Raw genomic sequence first — 13,422 nt, 5'->3', positions numbered from 1 at the left:
TGTACTCAGTAAAATCAGGCTCAACTGCCCCAAGCCTTAGCAAGTCAAGGGAGGGATGACCGAGCATCCTGGTATACACCACCCAAGGGGGGAGCCAAAGCTGTGCCTCTACCAGATCCTGAGTTCCCATCACTACAGAAGACTGAAAGAGGTTCAAGTCCATGCTGATCAAGGAAAGAGCCCCACTCAATAAAACCATGGCTGTACAAAATGAGGCTATACAGTTAGGAAGGCTGGCTTTTGACCAGGATCTCAAGCTAAGCACCGAATACAACTTTAGCCTTTCTCTTGCACCTTGACAGGGATCTCCTAGCCAGTCCTACAAGGAGCTTCTTTCCATTCCAGTATATCAACCAAAAGCTTGGGTTGATGTAGAAATTGCACGAGTTTCAACAATCATTAGGAACTTTAAACAAAAGAACATGCAAAACCTGTTTGTTTCTTTTTCATAAGTGAATATGTACACACGTAACTATGGAATGTGGGATGTTAATAAAGATGTTTAAAAAACACACACACACATGAAATTTTACTCAAAGTAGCAAGGACTGATCACATCTGTGCAAGAGGCAAAAAAATAATTGGTGCAGGGAACACAGATACTTATGAAGTTAAAGTATTGTGTCAACAAGTGCATCGTCACGGGTTTACATGGGTTCATATTTTTTTTTTAAGTGTACAACCACAGAGAGACCAGCGAGAAGCTCAGCCACATCATCTAATACTGTGGGGGACTAAATGCCACCCATTAAGTAAACTTTCTCCACATATCCCCACTGAAAATTTGCAATCATCCATCCAGTCATCCAGACTGGTTTTAAAGGTTGCTAGGGAAGAGATCTGCTTGATAGGCAAGGGTGGCCTGTTCCAGAAAAGAAGTGTACATTGGGTTAAGTATCTGTTGCATCATGTTGTGCTGATGATGTGATAGTATATGTTTATGTCTACAGAATGTCTATTTCTTTACCACCGGTTCTGGTTTGGTGAAGGAGTACAGACAGATGGATTGTTCACAGCATGGAAGGTTAAGCAGAGGTCACTTCTCAAGACACTGAACAGTGGGGACAACACTTTTAGTCTATCTAAATACATAAGGGTACTGCAATCTGAAATCTTTTTGATGAGGAAACATGAATTGGAAGTAGAGAGGTGTGCCTTGTGGAACAAGAAGTACTTTTGGAGAGAGAGCTGGTGTAGGTGCTTGGAGAAGTTGACGAAGAATGCATTATATTTAATGATGGGCCTAACAAGGGATGAATAAAGTGAGACGATAAAATATTTCGATCTTGATGAGATACCATGAAGGATATGATGTGCAGGGTAGAAGGATTTTCTAAGCACCACAGAGACACGGTAGTTAGTTATAAATATACATATCCAAGTTGCTAATGACCATGTTAAATTTAAGTGGAGTACTGGTTTGGTCCAGCACTTGCTGAAGAATTTGAGTATCAAAATGTGATTTAATAACTGTTCTGAGTTTGCAATCAGCAAATTTGGTTAGCCACAGTCTACTGATATCACCTTTTATGTGACAGCAATATATAACAGAGAAGAAGGTACCTAGGACAAAGCCCTGTGGAACACCACTGGTGACACCTGTCTATAGCAAATAACCCCAATCATAACAAGAATGGTTCTCTTAAACAGCTCATTAGCTATGCAGTGAACAATGTATGAGTTAATGTTGAGTTGCGAGAGAGAATTAAGTCAGTAATTCCAGCATGGAGGATACTGTCAAAGGCCTTGGCAAGGTCCACATAAGGAATGTGTACTGTATGTCCTTAAAACATGTTCTCTTATTAAATAACAAGGAACGTATCACCACAGACGAATGATATAAAATATACACTTTAATAAAAATCCACTGACAACTCAAAAACAGGACAAGTGCTTTCAGCTTAATGCCTTCTTCAGATCCTGATTATTCAGTCCTGAGTGACTAACTTCTAAAATCCTAACTTCCAATCAATAATCAAACTCTTGATCATATGATTCAATTGGAAAAACAGTCAGAAAATAACATTCCACTGTATTCCATGATCCAACCAATCCAGATTACAAAAGCAGGGAAACTTATGCTTTGACCAATAGAATAATTCCTCAGTCTCTTACTATTCTCTGTCTTCCAATGGAAACGCTCTTCTTCACTCAATGATGTCTAGCCAATAGCATACGTACAAATGCTATACAGCTCTTTGTCAACCTATCATGAACGAATGCTTTTTCCATATCCAATGGACAGCCTCTTATGGCTCGATTTCTTGCTATTCACATACTTTTCAATAAAAACACACTTTTGCTAAGGTCCTAAGCAACAGCTATTAATATAATTCTTACATCATGATTATTAACAAATTCTTCAATGCTGATCTTTTATTTTTACTGTTGTAAACCCATGCTTAGAAATTGCTTCGAGAGTATCAGCTTTTGGCTTCTTTCTGCCTTCCGATCTAAATGCAGTTAGTTATGCCACTGTCAGAAGACAGTCTCGTAACACATATACAATATTGGTGATGAGATCTTCGGAATTCAAAGTTTATTCTTCTTTAGTTACTTTTAAAAGTCACTGAAAACAAGATCCAGCTGACATGTTTGGCTGCTAATCAACTAGCCAATATAATTTCTGAAAAACTGCAACTTTCACTCTTAGCCAATAGAGACTCACTCATTATTTATATACTGGGCTGTGGCTCCTTGCCAGTTGTTACACATGATAGCTACTAATATAATTTGTACATCATGATTAATAACAGACTCTTCTGTACTAATACCTCTTTTATACTGTTGCAAACCCGTACTTAGAGATTGCTTCAAGAATATCAACTTTCGGCATCACTTTGCCTTCTGATCTAAATGCGGCTGATTTTGAAGCTCTCAGAACACAATCTCGTAGACCATCTATAATCTTAGTGATAAAATCTTCAAGATTCTAAGTTTATTCTCCTTTTATTTTTAAAAGTCACTAAAAACAGGATCCAAGTGAGTACTCTACCAGGTTGAGCAATTATGAGCTGCCTTTTACAAAGCCGAACTGGTGTGCATCAAGGGATATAAGGTCACTGATATCGTCATTTAGTAGTTCACTTACAACACATTCCACAGCCTTGAAAAGAATACTAGCGAGTCTAATAGGTATGTAATTCTCAGGGTCAGCAGAGAGGCAACCTTTATGCAAGTGCACCATAAGAGGTAATCCTTCTCCACTTTGGGGACATAACCTTTGAACTGACTCAGGCTGAACAGCTGACGGATGGGTTTTACTTGGTGGGACGTTATGCATCTCAGCAGACATCCAAGAATATTGTCAGAACCCGAGAATGTAGTGTTTTTAATTTTGGAAAGTGCCAAAAGGCTTGGCCCAAATTGATCTCAGAAGGGGATGTGAGGAGAAAGAGGAGAGGGTCGGCGGAGTGAGGTTGGAAAGAATTTGTCTGCAAGATTGTTAGCAATGGCCAAGGAGTCAGAGAAGGAAGTACCATCACAGATAAGGTCAGTACTAAAGTATAAGTTACTTATAAGCTTCTTAAATTAGCTGAAGAAGGCCTCATGGTTTTCTTTTGACTTTGTTGCATTCCTGAGTTCATAGTTGGCCTAACATTTCTCAACTGGGAAGTTTGACAGAATTAACCAGTTTTAAATACATTTATAATGATGAAGCAGAAATTTAAACAGTAGGAATTTTGAGAGAAATGCTAAATTCTAATTGAAAAGGATGAATCAAACCAGAATCATCAGAAAGTATGGCCCCTGATACCGGACTGCCCCATCCTTCCATAGTCAGAAAGTATGTATATTTTTAGTAGCATGGCTAAAAAGAATCTGGTCTTCCACAGTCAGGGGCTACATGCATTATCTAGCAGCAGCCATGCCACCAAAGCTCTCCTGTGGTCTCCTGGAATGCATCTCATTTACCGCTTAGGGAGTTTTTTCGAGCCAGTTAATATATCAGGGTAGCTGTATGCCCAAGCCAATACTGTGGCAAGGGACGCCAAAATACATCCAAATGCCTGTCAAACCAGAAATCATCAAAAAAAGAAATGTGATCTCAGACCATCCTGGATTTCAGTGGCACACACTTTATAGAAATGTCCTTGCATCTATCTTGTCAGAAAATTTTTCTTTCACTCCTAATATTTCATTTGGGGATGTGCTTAGCATGGTTCTTTTTATGCCTACTTTAAGCCCTTACTTGAAGAACCTCTGTATTACTCATTCTTTCATCTATTGATTCTGAACAGACATCTTACCATGTAAATTTGACTAATTTATGCCCCCTTCTCACTTTCTCAATGTTTCTTCTTCTTAAGCAGCAAAATAAAGGTACAGGTACTCCACGACAATCGAAGCCAACCAGTCTTACGAAATAATCCTTTATTAAGAACAATGGAACAGCAAGCGCTTTCGCGTCTGCAGTGGAAGCTTCATCAGACTTGAATAAAAACTTAAACAGTTCCCTTAAAATACTCTACAGCATAGTCACATGGATCAATAGCTGTTTAACCACAGTTGTAATAGTATCTCACCTGTGGGGTGTATGTGATTATACATTGCATAAAAACCTTACAAATTCAATGAACTTAGCTTAAAAGTAGCTAAAAAATAATAAAGAATAGCAGCTAAAAAATAAATTTGGCTAAAAGCACATTAAAAGCAGCATAAAGATAATGATGTAAACAAAAACATAAAAATCAATTGTGTTTAAAGGCACGATCTCTAAGGAAAGGTTTAATAGTAACTCTTTCATTGAGGCCATGTCCAACATCTGCTTGCAGTCTAATAATCCATTTGTTCTCTTCCTTTTCTGTGAAATTCCCTACGTTCCCTATTCTCATGGAGGTATGAATCAACCCCAGTGCTAAAAACTCAAAATTATGTTTTGTGCCTCTCAAAAGAACGTGCCTCGCTAAAGCATTGGTTGCATTTTCTTTGTTAATGGCATATAAATGCTCCTTGATCCCCTCCCTTGGGGTCCTATTAGTCTTCCCTACATAGAACATAGTGCATGTTTGGCATACCGCTAGGTATACCAGGTTTCGAGTCCTGCAATCTGCATAATGGTAGAACTCATATACCTTCTTGGTGTCCGGATGTTCAAACTTAACATTCTTCGAAATAAAAGAACAATGATTACAATTACGACATGGGAAAGTACCTTTCCTAACTGATTGAGGTCTACTATCCTTCTCACTCTCATAACACAGCATGTCTTTCAAGCTTCTACTCTTCTTATAAGAGAAACTGGTGTAGGTGCCCAAGATGGTCTTCAGCCTCTCTTCTAATAATAGAATCCCCCAATTCTTCTTGATGACATCTGTGATCTTCCTATTCCTATCAGTGTAGGTAATAACCATTCTTTTCTTGTTTGTGGGAGCTCCAACCACTTCCAAATCTGTATTGGGGCTCTTGTGTACATAGGGTTTAGCCTTCCCTTCACGTTCAACAGATTCTAAATTTAACAAATCCCTGTCGTGATAACCCGTTTTTAAATTCATCCTGCAATTTGGTTAGGGCTACTTCAAAATCCGTATTGTTACTGGTTAAGCGAGAGCACCTCATAGCCTGATTCTTCACTATATTTTTATGTATGTGAGGTGGATGCATGCTATCCCTGTGTAGAAACATTCCTTCTACAGGGCTTCCTAAAGATTTCAGTATCTAGCACGCCATCTCTCTTTCTCAAAGTTACATCTAAGAAACTTATACAGCTCCTTGACCACTCCCCAGTTAGTCTCAAAAAGGTGGTAGTACTATTGATATAAGATAAAAATTCATTCAAAGTCTGCTGTTCACCTTCCCAGATAAAAAACAGATCATCTACAAAACGTTTGTAATATCTGATGTTCCTGGAGTAAGTATCATTGGAGAGAATGTATGTGGATTCCCAATATGCTAGAACTAAATTAGCATATGAGTTGGTACATGCCGTGCCCATGGCTACTCCCATCGTTTGCAGGTAATACTTGCTGATAAGGGCGTTATAAATGGCGTACAATTGAATAAAATCATTGGTGATGTGCATACAGAACTTTACGAGCTATTGATTAATAACCTCATTGATGGTGATCTTTATAAGTATTTTCTCGTAGAAAAGCCACTGGTACCAGTGATTTGAGGTCTACCAAAGGTACATAAAACTTTAAATAACCCCACTTTTAGACCCATTGTCTCAGGAAGGGGTTGGTTAACTGAGAGCATCTCTATTTATATAGAGAAGCAGCTTAGACCAGTGGTCGATTCAACGCCCTCTATTCTAAGAGACACTCAACAATTTTTAGAAACTTTATCTAGCAGCAACGAGAACATTAGTTTTACTGAAGCAGAATATATGGTAACCGTGGATGTTCAATCCTTGTTCACCAGTATACCTAATGATATAGGTACTGACTTTCTGAGGTTGTTTCTCTTAGGTAAGGGTTGCAGTAACACTAAGATTATGAGATTAACCTCCCTGATGGAATTAGTGCTAGAGAAAGTACAGTTTTGTACGTACCATAAATGCAGATGTTTGAGTGCTAATACAGCTGCAGTAATCACAGATGGGTTCTCTGCCGTCAGGCGGTCCCTCGGTCGGCCGAATTCCAAAGTCTTGGTCCGGCGTCGGTTGTTGTCGCTTTCTCTTCTGACGTCAGAGAGGCCAGAGTATATAAGACACAGCCGACGCCATGTTCTTCAGTCTTTCTTGCCCCAGATGTCAGGTGCCCCCAGAAGGAAGGCAATACATAAATTATGCTTATATGCGTATACATGCAATGCAAAATAATCCAAAATTAGTGGATGCAAGCAAATAAACCATAGAAGGATAACCCAGTCAGGTTGTATGAAGAGGTTGTTAGGCCCCATGCCTTTACCAAGTGGGGAAGGAGGGAGGGAAACCTGTACTGCAGCTGTATTAGCACTCGAACATCTACATTTATGGTAGGTACAAAACTGTACTATGTTCATCGTGCATACAGCTGCAGTAATCACAGATGGGTAGAGTCCCAAAGCTATGCACAGGGTGGTAGGTACTAGGAGGAACTGGGTTGAGCCAGAATGCCCTGCAGAACAGCAGTGGCAAAGCCTCCTCTTGTTCTGGAATATAAAGGCAGGTGGTAGTGTTTTGTGAAGGTATGTACAGAACTCCAAGTGGCTGCCTCCAGAATATCTTTGGTAGGAACTCCTCTGAGGAAGGCTGTAGAGGTAGCTGTAGCCCTGGTGGAGTGTGATCTGATACCTGTAGGGACAGATTTCCCATGATAGGAATAACAAAACCGCATGCAGTGGCCTATCCACTTTGAAATAGTCTGCTTGGAAACTGGCTTCCCTTGAGCCCCTACAGCATAGGACACAAAGAGTTGTTCTGATTTCCTGAAGGACTTTGTTCTGTCCAAATAGTAACGTAGCTGCCTATGGATGTCTAAGGAATGTAGCAGCCTTTCCCCTTTGTTTTGAGGATTGGGGTAAAAGGTAGGAAGGTGTATGGCTTGATTTAAAGCTACCCTAGATACCACTTTAGGCATAAATGATGGGTTGGTACGAAGGGAAACCCTGTCCTGATGAAAAATGAGAAAGGGCTGCACCACCATGAGGGCCTGTAGTTCCGAAACTCTACGAGCTGAAGTGATAGCCAGAAGGAAGGCAGTTTTCCATGACAAATATTGCAAATCTGTTGAGGCAGCTGATTCAAAAGGAGGCAATGTTAATTTTTCTAGTATGTAATTAAGATCCCAGGGTGGTATTGGTTGTTTCCTTGGTGGTCTAATATTCTTAGCCCCTCTGAGGAACTGTGGTACGAGTGGGAGAGAAAATAAAGGAGGATCCGTGTTGTATTCTGCAGAAATGGCTGAGGCATGGATTTTTATGGAAGAAAATGAAAGTCCACTGTTCAGCAGCTCAGCTAGATACTGTAATACCTGAGGCAAGTTCAGTTTTCTAGGGTCCTGGCCTTTTTTCTCATTCCAAGAACAAAACCGCTTCCATTTTGTGGAGTAAGCTTTTCTCGTAGATGGCCTTCTGGCCTCCAAAATGACATCCTGCACCTCCTTGGAGAGTAGGGTCTGTTATGGTGTCAAGGAATTTTCCATGCAGCGAGATTGAGTGTTTTCAGCTGACTGTGGAGAGTTTTGTAGCTGTGCTGAGTCAGCAGAAGAGGCATTAGAGGCAGGGACCAGGGAGGAGTATGTGTTAGGCTCCTCAGCAATGGGTACCAGTGTTGCCTTGGCCAATCTGGAGCAATCAGTATCATCTTCGGTCTGTCTGCTCTTGCTTTCAAAAGTACCTTGGGCAGAAGAGGCAGAGGTGGGAATGTGTAAACTGTCCATGCTGTCCAACTGAATGAGAGGGCGTCCACTCTCCAGGCCTTTGGATGAAAGGTCCTCGAACAAAACTTTGCCAATTGATGATTCCTGTGGGAGGCAAAAAGATCTATGTCTGGCCTCCCCCACACTTGGGTTATTTCTGTAAACACCTGAGGATGTAACTTCCATTCGTGTGGATCTGTCATATTTCTGCTTAATTTGTCTGCCAGCGTGTTTTCCAATCCTGGCAGGTACTGTGCTTGAAGTTCGATTTGCCATTCCAGAGCCAAGTTCCAAAGAGTCATGGCTAGTCTGCACAAGGGGTATGAATGTGTTCCTCCTTGTTTGTTTATGTACCACATTACTGTGGTGTTGTCTGTTCTTATCAGTAATTGACCTGGATGCAGGAAGTCCTTGAAAGCTGTAATTGCATTGATTACTGCTAGCATTTCTTTTTGATTGATGTGAAGGTGCTTTTCTTTTTGGGACCATTTGCCCTGGATGCACCTGTCCGTCATGTGCGCCCCCCAGGCGTAATCTGAGGCGTCTGTTGTGATAACTTGCTCTGCTTGAGGCTTGCAGAATGGGAGGCCTGTGTTTGCTTGACATGCGTGGGCCCACCATAGAAATTCCTTTTGCAAACATGGGATTATTGGTATTATTGTTTCCAAACTGTGACTGTGTTGAGACCATAGGTTTTTAGGTACCATTGAAGTTTCCTCATATGCAGCTTTGCACATGGGATTAAAAGAATGCAAGATGCCATGAATCCCAGAGCCTGCAGGATTTTCCTTGCAGTAAGCCTGGTACTTTTTGCTAGTATTTTGAAGTACTGAGATAGTTGCCCCTGTTTTTCTGGCGTAAGATAGGCCATCTGGGTGTTTGTGTCCAAGTTGGCACCCAGGAAAGTTATTTTCTGAGATGGTGTTAGCCTTGATTTCTCTTTGTTGATTGTGTATCCCAGAGAATGCAATAGCCGTGTCACATATGCCAGATGTTCCAGAAGTATGTGTTTGCTGTCCGCTTGGATCAGGCAGTCGTCCAAATAAGGGTAGATTTGAATCCCTTGAAGTCTGCAGTAGGCAATCACTGATGCCAGGCACTTTGTGAATACTCTGGGCGCAGTAGATAAGCCAAAGGGCAATGCAGAGAATTGATAGTGGATTGAACCTGCAAGAAATCTGAGGTATCTTCTGCAGCTTTGTCTGATTGGGACATGCAGGTATGCCTCCTTGAGGTCGAATGTTACCAGCCAAAACTCCTTGCCCAGCATGGGAAGAAGTTGCTGTAATGTGAGCATCTTGAATTTTGGTACGAGTAGAAATGTGTTTAGGATGGATAAGTCCAAAATGGGTCTCCAGTTGGTTCCTTTCCTTGGTACCAGAAAAAGTCTTGAATAAAAACCTTGACCTTGTTCGTGAGTAGGTACCTCTTGAATAGCTCTCATGCTTATGAGCTTTGAAATTTGTAGTTGTGCCTCTGCCCTTTGATTCTGTGGCAGGTTTGGCATGCCTCTCATTTTTGGAAGTGTGTGAAAATGAAATTTGTAGCCTCTCTTACAATGTCCAGGATCCACTTATCTGTTGTGACAATATGCCAATTGGCTGCAAATAATGCTAGCTTTCCTCCCAAAGGTGCTGCCAGCTGAGACGTGCTTGGCATGGAAATGAGGGAGTCATTGGGTTTGCTTCCTGTATTGTTGTGCACTGTCCTCGCCACCTCTTGGTGCTGGAGTTTGCCATTGTCGTCCTCTATATGATCCTTGTGATTGCCCTCTGCCCCTTGTGCGTCTGTATCTACCTCTTTGGGGCTTGTCAGTGGCTGGAAAGGACCAGTTTTTTGAAGGCCAATTTCTGCTAAAACATGGTGGTTGGACCTGTAAAAAGGCTTTGACAGTTTGCATAGATTTGGCTTTTTCTTCCATTTTCCGTAGTATCTCCTCAGCGTTAGTACCAAACAGCACATCCTTTTGTAAAGGAGCATCTAAAAGTTTAGCTTTCACATGATCAGGCAAGTTTTGCTCTCTAAGCCAGGCATGTCTGCGAATGACTGATCCTGTAGCAGCCGCTCTACTTGAAGCCTCTAGGGTATCATAACCACATTGTAAAGTGTGTTTACCCACTTGCTCTGCACTATGCATCATATCCTGTAACTCCTTTAAATCTGGTTGTTCAGGTTGAGACATTTTATTCCTTAATTGTGATAACAGGAACTGTTGATATTTAAGCATATGAAACTGACAATTTAAAGCCCTCATGGCTAGGGTGGCCGAGGTGTATACCTTTTTACCCCACCTTTCTAAAGATCTTGACTCCCTTTCTGCAGGAAGTGGATTCTTGGCAGTGGAGGCCTTCAATCCCTTGGGGCCTTGTGAAATGGTTTCAGGGTCAGCATTATGGCTTTTGAAGAGAAATTGGTGAGAGCTGGGTACTCTGTAATACCTATCAGGTTTGACTGGTGCAGGAGGCAGAGAATCCGGGTTAAGGCAAGCCTCCGAATACACATCATCAAGTATGTCCAAAACAGGGGGTATCGCCAGAGGTCTGTGTTGAGGTAACAAAAGAAATTCCCTAAGTCTTTTCTTGGAATCTGAAAAGTCTTGGCCTTCCCAATGGAAGTGTTCCCTCAAGGTGTGCAAGGTTTCCCCAAAGGAAAAATCCTCAGCAGGGGATACCGAAGGGATGGACTGTTCTGCATCCGAATCCTCAAAAGGAGAGTAAGAGTGTTCCCCTGCATCAGAATGTTCTGATAAAATGGATCCCTGATCAGAAGAGGGAGAATCTTCCTCCACTCTGGGTCTCTTGTCTGGAGGGGGTTGAGAACCTCTGATAAGAGTAATTAAATCCTCAGCCATTTTAAGCATCTGTTTTTTAGGCATGGGACCTGGAGATGGGCCCTGTGCAACAGGCCTAGTGGGATGCCTGGCTGCTTTGGATTTAGTAAAGGCCTTAATAGAAAAAGAAGAGGAGGGCCTAAAGACACCATGGGTGGATGTGGACCTGTCCACATTAGTAGGCTCAACATTAGCAAAGGCTTCGGTGGTTGTAGTCTGGGAAAGGGCCGAGGTCCCAGCGGTCTCGGGTACAGAGGTCACCGCCAAAGGAGTGTCGTCTGTAGTCAGGGACTGCAAAGGCGTCTCGCTGAGAACCGGACCATGTGTAGCCTGTTTTGGCGTGGTGTCGGCGGGGGCCGCGGGCCTTGCGGGTCGGTCCTTTTCCTTGCGTTTTTTTGGACAAAACGGTAGTCGGAGTGTCCAACGACATTTTATAATCAAAAGCTTTACCAAAGTAGTGTTGGGCGAACTCCGCCCGACGCTTAATAGTGCGTTTATTGAAGGTAGCGCAAAAGCGACAGCCCGAAACGTCGTGGTCTGGGCCCAAACAAGGTATGCAGAGGGAATGGAAATCCTTATGCGGTATTTGCTTCCCACAAGAAATACAATTATTAACTTTTTCTGACATCGGTCTGAGGCAAGAAAAGTTTCCAACGGGTACTTAGCTTTAATGAAGACTTCGGTTTCCAAAATTTTCGTAATTCAGGAGCTGGCCGACCGGCACTTGCGAACTGCTTCTGCTTCGGGCACCGCGCGGCAAAAAAGACTGAAGAACATGGCGTCGGCTGTGTCTTATATACTCTGGCCTCTCTGACGTCAGAAGAGAAAGCAACAACAACCGACGCCGGACCAAGACTTTGGAATTCGGCCGACCGAGGGACCGCCTGACGGCAGAGAACCCATCTGTGATTACTGCAGCTGTATGCACGATGAACATCAATGTGTTCATTTATAATAGCAAGTATTACCTGCAAACGATGGGAGTAGCCATGGGCACGGCATGTGCAAACTCATATGCTAATTTAGTTCTAGCATATTGGGAATCCACATACATTCTCTCCAATGATACTTACTCCAGGAACATCAGATATTACAAACGTTTTGCAGATGATCTGTTTTTTATCTGGGAAGGTGAAAGTACAGTTGTGTACACTTACCATAAATGTAGATGTTCGAGTGTCTTCACTGTTGCAGTCATGACTGTAGGGTTCTCCCCTGCCGGCAGGCAGTCCCCGGTCGGCCAGAATCCCAAAGTCTGGGTCCGGCGTCGGCTGTTCAGCCATGCTCCCTGACGTCAGAGCGCCAGGAGTATAAAACTGACAGCCGATGCCATGTTCTCCAGTTTTTCTTGCCCCAGATGTCAGGAGTCCAAAAAAAGAATAAGGTCCCATACCCTTTGCAAATACACCTCAGAAGAATGGTGAAAAAAGGAACCACACAAAAGTAAAAATAAGAGGGGATAGGAGGGAGGGAAACCCAGACTGCAACAGTGAAGACACTCTAACATCTACATTTATGGTAAGTGTACACAACTGTACTATGTTCATCGTGTTTCACTGTTGCAGTCATGACTGTAGGGTAGAATCCCAAAGCAGAATGAAAGGGAGGTGGTCATAAAGAAGAAGGGGCGGCTAAAAGGCCCTGCAAGACTGCAGAAGCAAAGTCTGCCCTAGACTTAGAGTAGAGAGGTAGATTGTAGTGCTTTGAAAAAGTATGCACTGAACTCCAAGTTGCAGCTTCCAAAATGTCTTTGGTAGGAACTCCCCTGAGGAAGGCAGCGGAAGTGGCAGCAGCTCTAGTGGAATGAGTCCTTATACTCCCTGGGATTTGCTTTCCATGGTGTGAATAGCAAAATCTGATTCCATGAGCAATTCATTTAGAAATGGTCTGTTTTGAAATGGCTTTACCTTGGGAACTTGAAGCATAAGAAACAAACAATTGCTCTGATTTCCTGATGTCCTTGGTTCTGTCCAGGTAAAAACGTAGTTGTCTGTGTACATCCAAGGAATGTAAGATCCTTTCCCCTTTATTTTGAGGAGTGGGGAAAAAAGTTGGCAAGTGAATAGTTTGATTTAAAGCCACTTTGGAAACCACCTTAGGCATGAAAGTAGGATTAGTCCTTAAAGACACCCTGTCTTGATGAAAAATAATATAAGGTTCCACAGCCGTAAGAGCTTGCAACTCTGAAACTCAACTGGCAGAGGTCAGAGCTAACAGGATGACTGTTTTCCAAGATAAAAACTTGATGTCAGAAGTGGCAGCAGGCTCAAAAGGAGGTAAGGTGAGCTTTTCCAAAACATAGTTGAGATC

The sequence above is a fragment of the Protopterus annectens genome, chromosome 2.part0, assembly GCF_019279795.1.
Source record: "Protopterus annectens isolate FY-2018-M chromosome 2.part0, PAN1.0, whole genome shotgun sequence".
Lineage (NCBI taxonomy): Eukaryota > Metazoa > Chordata > Ceratodontiformes > Protopteridae > Protopterus > Protopterus annectens.
The sequence above is the reverse complement of the archived record's forward strand: the minus strand, read 5'-3'. Positions refer to the sequence as shown.